The sequence below is a fragment of the Oryctolagus cuniculus genome, chromosome 21, assembly GCF_964237555.1.
Source record: "Oryctolagus cuniculus chromosome 21, mOryCun1.1, whole genome shotgun sequence".
Classification (NCBI taxonomy): Eukaryota; Metazoa; Chordata; class Mammalia; order Lagomorpha; family Leporidae; genus Oryctolagus; species Oryctolagus cuniculus.
In genome coordinates this window covers 1,770,636-1,786,098 of record NC_091452.1, presented here as the reverse complement: position 1 = coordinate 1,786,098, position 15,463 = coordinate 1,770,636, and the positions used below count along the sequence as shown (strand labels likewise).

Below are 15,463 nucleotides of genomic sequence, written 5' to 3'. Positions count from 1 at the left end.
ATCAGCTTACACCCAGAGAGAAGGAGAGAGCTCACTGTGGTTCAGGCGCACAGCTGATGCCGTTGTGGAAACCAATGGGACGGACAGCGGCGGGTCCCAGGCCTGGGCATCTTTTCTTGTCTGTTTCCTGCTTTGACTTTGTTTCAAGTGCTCGTCTACTTTGTTTCAAGTGCTGGTCTAACACTTTCCTAGTAGCTGGACTGTGTTCAGTGATTTTGACGTTTCTGTCATCCTTCTGTCCAGGTTTCTTGATTCGTCTGGGAAAGTTCTCTCTGAAGTGCCCACTTGACGAAACAAGCGGAACCTGACACTGTTGATAGAGAACGAGGGAAAAGGTTCATCCCTCGACGGGGGTGTGGCCGTGGTGAGTGAGGGAAGGGATGGAGTGTCTCGGTGGGCTCGGGGTACAGGCTGGGTACGGGGAGTGTCTCTGTGGGCTCAGGGTACAGGCTGGGTGTGGGGAGTGTCTCGGTGGGCTCGGGGTACAGGCTGCGTGTGGGGAGTGTCTCCGTGGGCTCGGGGTACAGGCTGGGTACGGGGAGTGTCTCGGTGGGCTTGGGGTGCTGCAGCACAGCCCCGCAGGGTGGACAGCTTGGACAACAGAGGTGTAGTCCTCGTAGTTCTGGAAGCTGGCAAGCCCCCGTCAGGGTGTCAGCACGGTCAGGCTCTGACGCGCGCTCTCTGCCGAGTTCCAGACGGGTGCTTTCCTGCTGAGTCTTCACAGGGAAGGGGCAGATCACCTCTTACTCCTCTTACTGGAACACTTTTTTTTTTTTTTTTTTTTTGACAGGCAGAGTTAGACAGTGAGAGAGAGACAGAGAGAAAGGTCTTCCTTCCGTTGGTTCACCCCCCCCCAAATGGCTGCTACAGCCCGCTGATCCGAAGGCAGGAGCCAGGTGCTTCTCCTGGTCTCCCATGGGGTGCAGGGCCCAAGCACTTGGGCCATCCTCCACTGCCTTCCCAGGCCACAGCAGAGAGCTGGCCTGGAAGAGGGGCAACCTGGACAGAACTGGCGCCCTGACCGGGACTAGAACCTGGAGTGCCAGCGCCGCAGGTGGAGGATTAGCCTAGTGAGCCGCGGCGCCAGCCACTAGAACTCTTCTTAAAGTCACACTCACGAGGGCTGCACTGTTGTGTCCCGGTCATCTCCTTGGGCCCCGCGTTCTAACACCATCACACCAGGGACCAGGGCCTCCACAGGCAGTTTTTAGGGGGCCAGGCACACTCAGTCCATAGCAATGAGCAGCTGGAGATAGTAAGACGTGAGGACAGGTCAGACCAAAGAGGGCAGCCAGAGTGTGCGCTCTCCATGAGCCACAGTGAGAAGTGCGGACTTGACTGAAGATGGGGTGAGAAGCTCCCGGAGGGTTGGAAAGCGTGAGTGACGTGACCTGATTGAGGCTTTGTAAGATCCTTCTTACAAGATGATCGGGTTGTGCGTTGCTGGGCGCGGGACAGAAAGTGGCAGAGCCAGTCACGCGTCCTCCAGATGAAAGATTGTGCTGGTTTGGATGAGGATGTTGGCAGTGGACTTGGAAACCGGCGATTATTAACTTTTAAGGGCCTAATTTGCAGTTATATTTACAAATGCTGCCCCAAACACCACTAAATAAGGCAAACTTGATGTGGAGTGGAGCTTTCCATACAGAAGGCAGCAGGCTGAGTCTTTAGATAGAGCCCAGAGAAACCAGCCAGGTCACTTATCTTCAGAAATTTCCCCCCGGAAATCTGTTCCCAGAATCTCTATAAAAGAGGCTCAGGTTTGGATAGAGTGTGTGCCCAGGGAGGGCAGCTGTGTGGAGGATGGATTGAAAGCAGGAAAACAGGGGCTGTGCTGTGGCAAAGTACAGGAGTATTACCTCCTACCACAGGAGTATCACATCCTACCTCAGGAGTATCACATCCTACTACAGGAGTAACACATCCTACTATGGGAGTATTACCTCCTACTACAGAAGTGTCACATTCTATCACAGGAGTATCACATCCTACCTCAGGAGTATCACATCCTACCATGGGAGTACTACATCCTACTATGGAGTATTACCTCCTACTACAGAAGTGTCACATTCTATCACGGGAGTAACACATCCTACCACAGGAGTGTCACATCCTACCATGGGAGTATTACCTCCTACTATAGAAGTGTCACATTCTATCACGGGAGTAACACATCCTACCACAGGAGCACTACATCCTACCACGGGAGTGTCACATCCTACCACAGGAGTAACACATCCTACCATGGGAGTGTTACTCCTACCACGGGAGTATTACCTCCTACTATGGGAGTATTACCTCCTACCACAAGAGTAACACATCCTACCACAGGAGTACTACATCCTACCACAGGAGAAACACATCCTACCACAGGAGTAACACATCCTACCATGGGAGTGTTACTCCTGCCACGGGAGTATTACCTCCTACTATGGGAATATTACCTCCTATCACAAGAGTAACACATCCTACCACAGGAGCACTACATCCTACCACAGGAGCACTACATCCTACCATGGGAGTGTTACCTCCTACTATAGGAGTAACACATCCCACCACAGGAGTGTCACATCCTACCATGGGAGTGTTATATCCTACCACAAGAGTACTACCTCCTACCACAGGAGCGTCACATCCTACCACAGGAGCGTCACATCCTACCACAGGAGTATTACATCCTACTACAAGAGTACTACATCCTACCACAGGAGTATTACATCCTACCACGGGAGCATCACATCCTACCACAGGAGTGTCACATCCTACCATGGAAGTGTTATATCCTACCACAAGAGTACCACATCCTACCACAAGAGTACTACATCCTACCACAAGAGTGTTACATCCTACCCCGGGAGCATCACATCCTACCCCGGGAGCATCACATCCTACCCCGGGAGCATCACATCCTACCCCGGGAGCATCACATCCTACCCCGGGAGCATCACATCCTACCAGGGTATCAACTCCAGCAGAGTGGGAGCACCTTTATCCGCTAGGGCTCTGGGGAGGATGCTGTTGGCTTGCACGCACATCTCTGTGACTGGTAGTGACCAGGAGCTGGAACCTCCCATGAAGCGTCTGATTTTCTCCAGATGCTGCCACCTCCACCACCGCCACTGCTCCCTCCCTCCTCAGCACGCCCTACCCTTTCTTTTGTGCACAGCACTGTCACCTTCTGTCATCCTGTATTCTGTAGTCCCTGCTGATGTGTTTATTTACTTTTCTTACTGTCTGTTCACCTTTAAGAATCTAAGCTCCTGACAGACAGGGGTCTCTTCCTCTCGGGCACACACATGGGACCAGGTGGTGTTCAGAATAGTGCCTGTCGCATAGTAGGTGCCCTGTGCATGTTTTCTGAATGACTAGTTGAGAGTGATGGAGGAACAGGAATCCTCCAAGATAAGGAGTCTGTGAGTATACAAGAGAAAACAGATGGGGAGTAGGTCATCATCCTTGTCACCCTCACCATTACTACCACCATTGATATCACCACCACCATCACCACCACCACCATCACCACCACCACCACCATCACCATCACCACCATCACCATCACCACCAATTGCTGGTCGTGCTGCAGGGGCTCGGCCGGATTTGCCGGAAGGTGCAGGGTGATTGACCGTCTTCCCTGCCGCTCACTGCACTTCCAAACGGCAAACCCCATCAGTTGCTGGATGGGTGTCGATTACTGATGTGACCATGCTGGTGGTGATGACAGGTGATGACTAACCAGTGCCTTGCTCTCAAGATCCCACCTTCTCTTTTTTAAAAAAAAATGTTTTAATTTATTTGAAAAGCAGAGGCGGGGGGAGAAATAGAGAGAAGGAGATCGTCCATCCACTGGTTCACTCTCCAGATGACAGCAATAGCCAGGGCTGAAGATCATACATTGAAAAATTGTTTATTTTATTTGAAAGGGAGAGAGGTGGAGGGGGAGAGGAGAGAGACAGAGAGAGGGAGGGAGGGGGGAGAGAGGGAGAGAGAGAGGGAGGGAGGGAGGGAGAGAGAGAGAGAGAGGGAGGGAGGGAGAGAGGGAGAGAGAGGGAGGGAGGAAGAGAGAGAGGGAAGGGGGAGTGGGGGAGGGGGGAGGGAGGGGGAGAGAGGGAGGAAGGGAGAGAGGGGGAGGGGGGGAGAGGGAGGGAGGGAGAGAGAGGGAGGGAGGAAGAGAGAGAGGGAAGGGGGAGTGGGGGAGGGGGGAGGGAGGGGGAGAGAGGGAGGAAGGGAGAGAGGGGGAGGGGGGGAGAGGGAGGGAGGGAGAGAGAGGGAGGGAGGAAGAGAGAGAGGGAAGGGGGAGTGGGGGAGGGGGGAGGGAGGGGGAGAGAGGGAGGAAGGGAGAGAGGGAGAGAGAGGGAGGGAGGAAGAGAGAGAGGGAAGGGGGGAGTGGGGGAGGGGGGAGGGAGGGGGAGAGAGGGGAGAGAGGGGGAGGGGGGGAGAGAGGGAGGAAGGGAGAGAAAGGGGAGAGAGGGGGGAGAGGGGAGGAGGGGGGAGAAAGCCCCGCCCCTTGGTTCACTCCCCAGATGCCTGCAAGAACAGGGCCTGGCCAGGCTGAAGCTGGGCCTGGGAACTCCGTCCAGGTCTCCCACATGGGTGCCAGGGATCCAAGCACCGCACCGTCACTGCCGCCTCCCTGGGTGTGTGTTGTCAGGAAGCTGGGACCAGGAGCAGGGCCGGGTCCTGCACCCCAGCCCTCGGATGTGCAAGGTGGGCGTCCGGGCGGTGTCTTCCCTGCTGTGCCAAATGCCCGGCCAAGCCCCATCTTCTCACGTTCAGAGCTGTTTCCTCCTCCGTCTTGGCAGGTGAAGTGAAGCCAGGCGTGTAGGCAGGCGTCCCTGACCGCTCAGGGGCTGAGTCCAGAGGCAGGAGGAGCCACCGTGAACCAAGGCGCCGTCGGGGTGAGCGATCGCGATGAAGCCCGCCAGCTGCCGCACTGAGCCAGTCAGGGCGGTTGTCGGGACCATGCAGCCGAAACTGATCCAGAGGATCAGCCAGCCAGAGGGGCGGGAGTGTCAGTCCCACAGTGCCACTGGCCCCCCCCGGCCCCCCCCCCCCCCCGTCCTGCAGCCGCTGGCTCTGCAATTCTTTGCTTGTGCTATCTGGGGTCTGGTGGCAGGGGTGGGAGTGTCCCGCCTGCAGGCTGTGCCAGGCCTGCAAAGCCACCTGGTCTGGCCCCGCCCTGGCACCCTAGGTGAGACACCTGACGCAGGCTAATCTTTAAGTTGACAATTTTGTATGGCCCATGAATGATGCTATAACTACCCAATCGCCCTTGGCAGGACAGAGGTCCCCTCCCCCCCGGATTGGGTACAATTCCTATACAGGAAATCCCGCCCCTTTTAGAGTACCGTTTCCTGGGTTTTGGGGAGCACAAGGGGCTGTGTAGCCAACACCATAGCGAGACCCAGAGCAGGCCCAGTGCCCCCCCCCCCCAGCTTCCCTAAAAGGAAAATACGTAACTTTTTGGTGCTGTTATAAATTATATTTTCTATTTTAATTTTCAATCATTCTTTGCTAGAATATCAACAATGTTTTTCATGTGCTCCTGCCAGACTCTTGCTAGCGCTCTAGTCGTTAGTGTGCTACGCTCACCCACTTGAAGGAAGCCATTCAACGTGTTTTAGGGCATTGACAGTCACTTTTTTTTTTTTTTGGATTTATTTTTTGTTTACCGGAAGGCAGAGTTACAGAGAGAGGGATGTTCCATCTGCTGGTTCCCTCCCCAGATGGCCACAATGGCTGCAGCTGGGCCAGGCCAAAACCTGCAGCCATGAGCTTCCCGGTCTCCCACGTGGGTGCAGGGGCCCAAGGACTTGGGCCATCCTCTGCTGCTTTCCCAGGCCACAGCAGAGAGCTGTATCGGAAGAGGAGCAGCCGGGTCTTGAACCATATGGGATGCAGGTGTCCTGGGGGAGCTTAGCCTGCTGCACTACAGCACGGCCCCGACAGTCACGCTGAGCCACCCTGACACGTTAGAGCACTTTCTTTCCCAGACCCAGATACCTGCCCTCATCCTGCTTCTAGGTCGGTTTGTTGGGTGCTGATGTTCCCATGGGACCCCTGGGCGGGTGGTGATGTTCTCGTGGGACCCCTGGGCGGGTGGTGGTGTTCTCGTGGGACCCCTGGGCGGGTGGTGATGTTCCCGTGGGACCCCTGGGCGGGTGGTGATGTTCCCGTGGGACCCCTGGGCGGGTGGTGATGTCCCCGTGGGACCCCTGGGCGGGTGGTGGTGTTCCCGTGGGACCCCTGGGCGGGTGGTGGTGTTCCCGTGGGACCCCTGGGCGGGTGGTGGTGTTCCCGTGGGATCCCTGGGCGGGTGCTGATGTTCTCGTGGGACCCCTGGGTTGATGTTTTTGGGCTTTGTTTTGGTGTATTCAGGGATGTCGTCATACTGTGTCCTGAAGGTGAGGTGCCCACTGCCTGGGCTGGGAGGTACCCACTGCCTGGGCTGGGAGGTGCCCACTGTCTGGGCTGTCAGTGCCCACTGCCTGGGCTGGGAGGTGCCCGCCTGTTTCAGGCTGGGAGGTGCCCACTGCCTGGGCTGGGAGGTACCCACTGCCTGGGCTGTCAGTGCCCACTGTCTGGGCTGGGAGGTGCCCACTGCCTGGGCTGTCAGTGCCCACTGTCTGGGCTGGGAGGTGCCCACTGTCTGGGCTGGGAGGTGCCCACTGTCTGCGCTGGGAGGTGCCCACCTGTTTCAGGCTGGGAGGTGTCTGCCCACCTGTCTGGGGCTGTGCTGCGTGTTGGGGACCCACCCCTGCACCTGGGTAAGATGAGATGTCACTGTCTGGTCCCGCACACGTGCCGACTTCCTCTTCTCTGTGTGTGCAGGCTGTGTCTCCCCCCTCAACGCTGGTCTCTACCCTGGCTACGCCGCCACCCGTGGTTAAGTGTGTTTCTCGCAGACGGATACGGCCGGGCCTTCCCCGTACACAGGCTGGGAGTCTCCGTCTGCCTGTGCGCTCAGAGGACGACTGTTCTGGCTGGAACGACACCGCCGCCTCTGCCAGTTACTTCCTGTCTGCTCCATCGCCCTCCGTGTGGTCTGGTTTTGGATCAGTTCTGAGTTTATGCTTCCTGTTTATGTCTACTGTGGCTTATTTCTCTCTCTCTCTCTCTCTCTCTCTCTCTCTCTCTCTCTCTCTCTCTCTCGTTTCTTTCTGGGCTTGTCCTAAGTGTACCGGTCTCTACGTAGTGGCAGTGACCTCACGGTGAGCTCACACCGCCGGCAGCACGAACGCCTCACTCAGTCTCCCTCCCTCCCCGCCTACTCCTTCTGGTTCTGTTGTTCGTTTGCTACACCGTTAATTCTCACACATGCTGTCAACTCACAGCACACTTCTTTCTTTATTTTTTAATATTTTATTTTATTCATTTGTAAGAGTTATAGAGAGAGAGGAAGAGGCAGAGGGAGAGAGGAGTGGTCTTCCATCTGCTGGTTCACTCTCCAGATGGCCACAACAGCCAGCACTGGCCTAGGCTAAAGCCAGGAGCCTGAGCTTCTCCCAGGTCTCCCACGTGGGTGCAGGGCGCAAGGACTTGGCCATCTTCCACTGCTTTCCCAGGTGCATTAGCAGGGAGCTGGATCAGAAGTGGAGTAGCCGGGACTCGAACCAGCGCCCATATGGGATGCCGGCGCTGCAGGCAGTAGCTTTACCTGCTATGCCACAGCGCCAATACCCCACAGCATGTTTTCTGAGACAGCCAACTTTCTTTTTATGGCGATTAAAAGTAAGAATAAGGTTTTTCCCATTTACTTTGATTTTCACCACTTCTGGACACCTTCATCGTCCGTGGAGGTCCAGGTTTCTGGAGCTGCACTGCTCTGCTGAGAGAGCTCACAGGGCTCCTGCAGTCTGGGCTGCTGTTAGCGAACATTTCCTCTGTTCAAAACAGGTTTTTTTTAAATGACTTATTTATTTATTTATTTATTTATTTATTTATTTATTTATTTGAAAGTCAGAGTTACACACAGAGAGAAGGAGAGGCAGAGAGAGAGAGAGAGAGAGAGAGAGAGAGAGAGAGAGAATCTTCCATCTGCTGGTTCACTCCCCAGTTGGCTGCAACAGCTGGAGCTGCACTGATCCCAAGTCAGGAGCCAGGAGCTTCTCCCAGGTCTCCCACGTGGGTGCAGGGGCCCAAGGACTTGGGCCATCTTCTACCGCTTTCCCAGGCCACAGCAGAGAGCTGGATTGGAAGAAGAGCAGCCGGGACTTGAACCAGCGCCCATATGGGATGCCGGCACCGCAGGCAGCAGCTTTACCCGCTACGCCACAGCGTCGGCCCCTTGAAACATGTTTATTCCTCTTCCATTCTTATTGAGGTGCAATTCACGTGCAATAAAATTCACTTCCCAGAGTTCACAGGGTGTGCAGCCCTCACTGCGCCCAGAGCTTTCCCATCAGCCCCGGAAGAGCCCTGGGCAGCCCTGGCCTCAGCCCTCTCTGTCTCTGACGGACTCGGTCCCTGGACGTGGGATTTCGGGCTGACCCTCCCCTGCCCTGCCGCCCTGAGCTGTCCCCTGTGTTGCCCCTGCTCACGCCGTCTGTGACCAGCAGGCTGCTCAATGCTCCCTCTGCGCTGCGCGTCCTTTTGCGCCTCTGTGTGCACTGTGCATTTTTCCTCCAGTCGCCCCCGCGACTTCCCCTTTATACTCAATTCTGGAGCAGCTATGACGCGTCCCGGCGGGCCTCTGTGTGTGTCTGCATCTCTTGCTTGGGACGGTCTGAGCTGCTGGGCTGGGGCTGGGTGGCTTTCCTTTTGCTTTTTTTAAAATTCTAGCTCACTATGTCTTCAAGTGTTTTTTTTTTTCTGTCTCACGCGCTCACGTGTGCGTCTGGAATTTCACACGTATGTTAGCGCCTGTGATGCCGTGTCTCTGCTCTTCGTTCCGGTTTGGCTGACTTCCCGGGCCTGGCACGGAGCGGGCTGGTGCCCCTCACCTGGGCTGATTCTGCAGCGGAGCCGCAGACGCAGTGTGGTGTCCGTGTGTGTGCACGGACGGTGCTTCTGCGCGGCCCCTCCTCCAGCTCCGTCCCCGCAGAGACCCCGCTGTCCAGGAGTGTGGTCTCCGTGTTCAGCATGTGAACCACACGTACTCAAGATTTTGCATGTTAGAGGCTTGGCTGCCTTGTTTCCTGACAGGGGGTTGTGCCATAATTCTGGGGTGAGTGGTGGACATTACGAGGAAGACAGTGGACATTCAGTAAGCAGGATTTATGCTGGCGAAGGGGCCCAACTCTTCTCTGCTGGGCCTTTCATGTGTCTGTGTGCATGCGTGTGAGGTGCATATATGTAGGTGCAGAGGCACCTCTGTGTATGTGTGTGTATACATGTAAAGTGTGCCTGGGTCTATACGTGCAATATTTGCGTGCTGTGCATGCGCACACACGTGCATGTGTCTTATGACATGTGACTAGATATGCATGTATGTAATGTGTGCACGAACACATATATGATATGTGTTGAGTGTAATGTATGCAAGATCATATATGCATGTGTGACAGTACATGTGTTTCATACACACATACAGGTGCAACAGGGCACACCTGTGATGTGTATATTGTTGGAAAAGAGTTGCAGATTGGTGCCTCCTCACACAGGGCACCAAAATGCTGGGAAAAGAGACGCAGAACAGAGAGGAGGCAGTGTAGGAATCTACAGCCAGACCGAATTTATTCAGAGAAATGAATCCGCAGAGGTGGGCGACCAACTGCCGGCATCCACACTGACAGAGCACGGGCAGAAGGCCCCGACCCCCAGGGGCCAGGCCTTCTTATATTGTAGGAGGTCTGGGATGGGGGCGGGGGTGGGGGGTAGCAGGTGGAGGGGAATTCCTGGAACTGGTCTTTCAGGTGAGGGGTGGGGGGTGGGGTATGAGGCAACGGGTGTGAGACCCAGTTGAGAGTCAAGGGCAGGGAACGCCTTCCAGTGCTTACCTCTTTGGGCCGTGAGCGAGAATGGCTGAGGCTGATGTCCTTGTCCCATCACATATATACATGTGTGTGAGTGGGCAATGCACGTGTGTGCAGGTGTGCAGGTGCACACACATGCGTGTGGCATGCGCATGTCTGCATGTGTGTGGTGTGTGTGTGTGTGTCTGGGCAGCAGCCGTGCTCCGCTCAGTGGGGGCTCAGGCTCCACCTCCCCACACACGGTCTGGTGCGGGGTGAGGGAGGCGTGGCAGAGGCACTGCCGTGCCCTGCTGTGCATTCAGCTCAGCTGCTCCTGTATGGCTGCACCGTGGGCTTTCCTGGTCTTCAGGGGCTGGCTCCTGCTTGCCTGGTGCAGCGACCCTGCGTCCCTGGGTCTCGCGGCGGCTTTTCTCAGGGAGTTTCCCTCCCTCCCCCGGGGCTGGGATGTCGCCGGCCCCTCCCCCAATGCTGGGTTCCTCCCTGCTTGGGGCCCTGGAGGGCTGTTCTTTCCCTGTGACCTCAGGACTTGGAAGGTCTGGGCGGGCTCCCTGGCTCCGCACAGTGGTGGCCGGCACTTCCTGGCTACCCTGGCCCTTTCCCCATTTCCTGCTGGCCTCCAGTGTCCCCTGCAGCCCTGCCAGACCCGGGGGGAGAGCGGGCACGGAGCCCCCTGTGCCGGGCACTGTGCTCTCAGCCCACACAGTCTCCAAGGCCTTGAAAGCCTTCGCCGATGGCGCTCGTGCACGGGGCTGCTGCCGGCGCTCACCCCAGGCCTCCGCAGACTTGGCTTTGCCCAGCCCTGTCAGTCATTCCTGGGGCCTGCGGTCTCGCCTCATGCCGGTTTGCTTCTCCTCCCGCCTCTCACCTGCCTGCCACTCACCTGTCTGCCTCTCTCACGTCTGTCTGTCCCACGTCTCTCTCTCACGTCTGCCTCTCTCATGTCTGTCCCACGTCTCTCTCTCACATCTGTCTGTCCCACGTCTCTCTCTCACGTCTGTCTGTCCCACGTCTCTCTCTCACGTCTGTCTCTCTCACGTCTGTCTGTCCCATGTCTCTCTCTCACGTCTGTCTGTCCCACATCTCTCTCTCACGTCTGTCTGTCCCATGTCTCTCTCTCACGTCTGTCTGTCCTATGTCTCTCACATCTCTCTCTCACGTCTGTCTGTCTCACGTCTGTCTGTCTCACATCTGTCTGTCTCACGTCTGTCCTCAGGTCAGTCTGCCTCCCTCTGTCCTGGGCGTTTCGTTGAGCGCGGTGCTCTGGTCCCAGGACAGCTGTGCCTCACACGTGGTGGGTTTTTCTCAGACGGGAGTGGAGCTCTTCCCAGCTCTGCCCGTCAGCAGGCGGAGTCTGGTTTTTGTTATCGTCCCTCGAGCTGCTCCACCCCCGCGCGTCGTCTCCCTGGAGCCGGGAAGCGGCCACGGTCAGAGGGGCCTCTCCTTCATGAGTTCTCACTGAAGCCTCTTCCGGGGCCTCCCGCTGCCTGCATCTCATCGGCCGCAGGCCACAGGGAGGTGACCCTTTTTAACTGAACGCGTTGGAGCTAAAACCCTACTATGCTTGGGGTTTACCTAGGGACAGAGAGAGCAGATGTTGTGGTGTCGCCTGTTCGGCCACCTCTTGGGAGGCTGGCGTCCCACACGGCCACTGGATTGAGTCCCGGCTGCTCCACTTCTGATCCAGCTCCCTGCTCGTGCACCTGGGAAGGCAGCGGAGGATGGCCCGCGTGCCTGGGCTCCTGCACCCACGTGGGGAAGACCCAGATGCAGCTTTTGGCTCCTGGCTTTGGCCTGGCCCAGACCTGGCTGTTGGAGCTATTTAGGGATTGAAGCTGCAAATGGAAGATCTCTCTCTCTGTCTCCCCCCACCCCCCGTCACTCTGCTTTTCAAATAACAATATTTTGGCAGAAGTGGGAGAACGGTTTGGGTTGATTAGCAGTGACTACCACGTGTATTCTTGCTTGAAATGCTCATCACCAACCGAGCAGTTTCCTACTTTTGTCCTTCTCTTTGAAACCGGATAAAAGCTGTGGGTCCTCCCCCAGGAAACTTCTCAGGGGCACATTGGAACCGCGTGTGCGTGCGGTTCGCGGCGCTGACAGGTTCCTGGACGCCTCTGGGGTCGTGGGGCTGAGGCGCACGCGCGTCTTCCCCTCGTCCTCTGAAGGCAGAGCCTGAGGCAGACGCGTGCGTGGGAGCCGTGCTCTGCAGGGCGACTCCAGGGGAAGGCGGGTGACAGGGGAGTGACAGCGGGGAGCGGGCAGGCGTCGATGCAGCAAGGCACGGGACCTCCTCCAGGGGCGGGGCTCCCGATGCGTCTGGGCTCCTGCAGGAGGCTGAGTGGGCCCCCGACGGGGGACAGAGACGCCACGGCAGGCGGCAGGGGCTGCCTCTGGCTCCCAGGAGTATGGAGGTGGGAGCAGAGCTGGTGGAAGCCGGCGTGCGGCTGCCTGCCCTGCACAGGCGCAGTGAGTGGGCTGAGCAGGTCTCAGGTGGTGCCCGGAGGGGTGCGGGACCCAGGACCGGTGGCCGGGGTCCATGCTTCTCTCCAGCTTCCCTCCTGCCACTGCCCATCGTGTTCACGCCTCGATGAACACCAGATTGCTCGCACTCACCAGGGCCCTGGGTTGCGAGGGGCAGAAATCAACCTGAGATGTGTTTGAGCTAAAACATGAGTCTGTTCTAGAAACTGGCTTTAGGTAGAGCAGGATCCAGGGGCACAGGAGGCATCATCACGTTCGCTCTCACCCCTGCTCTCCTGCTGGGATGCCAGCATCTTAGGCACATATTTGAAATATTTACATTTGAGAGGCAGAGAGAGGGAGGGTTGAGATCTTCCATCTGCTGGTTCACTGCCCACACGTCTGCACTGACAGAACTGGGCCAGGATGAAGCCCGGAGCCTGGGACTCCCGCTGGGTCTGCATGTACGTAGGCCATCACCTGCTGCCTCCAAGTTGCCTTAGTAGCAGGCTGAATCAGAAGTGGAGCTGGGGCTGGCGCCGCGGCTCACTAGGCTAATCCTCCGCCTGCGGTGCCGATACCCCGGGTTCTAGTCCCGGTCGGGGTGCCGGATTCTGTCCTGGTTGCCCCTCTTCCAGGCCAGCTCTCTGCTATGGCCCGGGAGTGCAATGGAGGATGGCCCACGTGCTTGGCCCCTGCACCTGCATGGGAGACCAGGAGAAGCACCTGGCTCCTGGCTTCAGATCGGCATAGCTCTGGCCGTAGCGGCCATTTGGGGAGTGAACCAACAGAAGGAAGACCTTTCTCTCTGACTCTCTCTCTCACTGTCTAACTCTGCTTGTCAAAAAAAAAAAAAAAAAAAAAAATGAAGTGGAGCTAGGCCTTGAACCCAGGCACTCTGATGTGGGCTGTAGGCGTCTTAACCGCTACACCAAATGCCCACTCCAACGATCGAATTTCCCACGGGGGAGGGAAAGCAGGGAAGACGCTGGTTGGCATGGGGTGGGTCACTGTCCACCCCAGACCTGCTGAGTCCGGTGCCTGTAGTGTGGAGGGGCTTAGAAGTCCCTGCTGAGTCCGGTGCCTGCCGCAGCACCCGGCAGTCCCAGCGCAGGCCGGGTCGGCGAAGGTGAAGGAGGAGTTCTGCGAAGGGAACGCCGAGGGGCGGGCCAGCGGAACCACTGTCAGCCACGCCATGCTGCACCCCGAACTTGAGCCCCGGCCATAGCTTCCTTCCAGAATGTTCTCTCTTACTTTAGCCATTAAGAGAATTCTCTAGTCCCTTCCTGTCACCTCCTCAATGAACTTACCCCGAAATTTTCTAACTGGGCTCCTTTCTATTTTTTTTAAAGATTTATTTATCTGAGAGGCAGAGTTACAGACAGACGGAGATCTTCCATTTGCTGGTTCCCTCCCCAAATGCCTGCAAAGGCCAGGGCTGGGCCTATCTGAAGCCAGGAGCCCAGCGCTTCTTCCGGGTCTCCCACGTGGGTTCAGGGGCCCAAGGGCTTGGGCCATCCTCTGCTGCCTTCCCAGGCTGTTAGCAGGGAGCGGGATCAGAAGTGGAGCAGCTGGGACTCGAACCAGCGCCCATAAGGGATGCTGGTGTCGCAGGCGCAGGCTTAACCCGCCAGGCCACAGCATAAGCTGCTTTCTGTAGCACTGTGAGTTGTGAGCACCTGAGCCCGTTCTCAGGAATCCCTGCTCTGCTGAGTTCATCTACCTGGAAGCAAGCGCCAGGTACATGCAGCTCTGCTGCTGCTACCGAGAGGGGGTTCCGTGGTCTGTGGGAATCCGTGTGGCTGGAGGAGACATGGGAGGGTGGTGTGATGGGGCTGTAGGAACACATCGCCCCACTCCCTTAGCCTGGGCTGCTCCGCAGGGCTCTTCACACAGCCCAGGCCGTCCAGGAGCCACCTCCGACCTGCGAGGGCTGCTGGCTGCGTGAGGCCCTCAGTTACAGCCCGCGGGCAGCTGGCCTCCCGCTCAGCAGCGCCCGTGAACAGTGATTGAGAAGAGGAAGCCTCGCCGGCGCCGTGGCTCACTAGGCTAATCCTCCGCCTAGTGGCACCGGCACACCGGGTTCTAGTCCCATTCGGGGCGCCGGATTCTGTCCCGGTTGCCCCTCTTCCAGGCCAGCTCTCTGCTGTGGCCAGGGAGTGCAGTGGAGGATGGCCCAGGTGCTTGGGCCCTGCACCCCACGGGAGACCAGGAAAAGCACCTGGCACCTGGCTCCTGGCTCCTGCCATCGGATCAGCGCGGTGCGCCGGCCGCAGCGCGCCGGCCGCGGCGGCCATTGGAGGGTGAACCAACGGCAAAGGAAGACCTTTCTCTCTGTCTCTCTCTCTCTCTCACTGTCCACTCTGCCTGTCAAAAAAAAAAAAAAAGAAAGAAAAAAAAGAAAAAAAGAGAGAGAAGAGGAAGCCTCACCACGGTTAAGGCTCCATCTTGATATTGGATCAGCGCGGGCTCAGTGCGGATCCCGCGTGCCTTCTGGAGCAGAGCCACGCTTCCCGTCCCTGAGCCGTGCTTGCGATGGCGTGCGGGCTGTCGGCCAGGCACCGGGCCGTGCCATGGGCTGGACACACAGTGAGCGAGTGGCGAAGGCCGAGGCCTCCCTGCGCGTCGTGTCAGTGGGGAGAGACCGGCAGGAGGCGAGCCGATTGGGAAAGTGAGCACAGGGGGTATCGCACAGCACAAGGGCTGAGGAAGCCTGCTGGAGGCAGGGCAAGGAGGTCGAGGGAGGCCCACAGCCAATCCCAAGTCCCCTGACCCAGGCCCGCCCACGCTTCAGGAAGGACTGCTCTCTCACTGAGCACACGAACCTGCAGCCCAGGGAGCGTGTAGACACCTGGGGCAGGGGCTGCCGAATTCTTCTGCATCAGTTTCTAGTCTGAGTGCAGCCTCTCATTATGTGATAGCAATTTATTGATTAGAAAAATGTGTGTGTGTGTTGGGAGGTTGGTTTGGCCTGTGGGTCAGGCACTGGGGTGCCTGACTGCTCCGCCCCAGGAAGCAGCGGCGATGATAGCAGCCCTGGGTCCCTGCCACCCATGCGGGAGACCTTCCCAGCTTCGGCCTGGCCCTGC

The 15,463-nt window shown here is 57.6% G+C and overlaps 1 long non-coding RNA gene across 1 annotated transcript; it reads left to right on the top strand.

Moving 5' to 3' along the window:
* The first annotated feature begins 240 nt into the window (after nt 1–240).
* On the top strand, nt 241–5,006 carry LOC138847363 (uncharacterized). The gene is made up of 3 exons (XR_011385114.1): nt 241–364; nt 4,521–4,704; nt 4,800–5,006. It is a non-coding gene; the product is annotated as an uncharacterized lncRNA (long non-coding RNA).
* The last annotated feature ends 10,457 nt before the right edge of the window (nt 5,007–15,463 follow it).